We start from the raw sequence: 1,175 nt of genomic DNA on the forward strand, positions 1-1,175 counted from the left end.
CTTTTTGGAAATATTTTCCAGTAGTTCAATATTCAATGTTTATAGAATTTGGTAAAATGTTTAAGCACAGCCAGGAATTTTCTGTAAATTATGTGAAATTTTAACATGTGTTTCACATTTGATGTTTTGTTTGTTTGCGATTTTCATGTTAGTGTTTCTGCTCTTTTGTGAGTGGTACCAATTGTACAAAAAGAAAAAAAAATTGTTTTCCTTCCTTTTATTATTGTTGCTTTTTTATATATGTGTATATATATATATATATATATATTTTTTTTGTAGCATTCCATGACAGGAGAATGGTTGAGATATAGAAACTCCAGTGTAGTGAACAAATATAAGTGGAGAGATTTGTAAAGTAAAAGTGATGACAGAAGCAGAAGAACGGTATGTTAGGCAAGCAACGGAAATAGAATTTGCACAGGTCCTCGCAGACAGCAGCCGCACGTATCCCATCACAGAGACAGTATTTATGCATTGCCTAAGTCACCGATTCCGTTTGTTTGCAAGATAAAAGGAGGCGGGAAGGTGGGGAATAAAAATTTTCTTTGCACAAGAGTGAAAATGGATAAAGAGAGAGAGAGAGAGAGAGAGAGTACAGGGGTGAAAGTGAGGGAAATGTATCAGTCAGAAATTATTATTATTATTATTTAGCCAAAGTCTCAGAATATACAAAGGCTAGACAAACTATAGGCTTTTTAGACATTTGATGAAACAGTAGTCATATATGTATGTATATATATATATATATATATATATATATACACACATACACATATATATATAGAGAGAGACACACACACACACATTATATATGAAACTTGTTTAAGAGATCACAGTAGCATTGGGTTTGGATTTTGGGGTTGTTGTTGTTGTTGTTGTTGGAGGGGGGGATTTTCCTTGCATGTTATCTACATATTCTGCGTTTGATACGCTTGGCACAACAGTAGTAAACTCCTCGCATTTCAAAGCGCAGCGGCTCTCATCTTGTTTAAATCACCCACAAACCTGAACTGAGTTGGTGAGTGAAAAGAAGAAGAAAAAAAATGATTTAAACCTCCAACCACAAACTATACAGACAAAACTGAAATGCCTTTGCCTTTTTTTACACATCTGCATTGCATAAATAATAATAATAATATAATGAAAGACGGGGGGGGATGTTCCCTTTGCCTATG

This window comes from Octopus sinensis, linkage group LG16 (assembly GCF_006345805.1).
Source record: "Octopus sinensis linkage group LG16, ASM634580v1, whole genome shotgun sequence".
In the NCBI taxonomy this organism is placed as follows: Eukaryota; Metazoa; Mollusca; class Cephalopoda; order Octopoda; family Octopodidae; genus Octopus; species Octopus sinensis.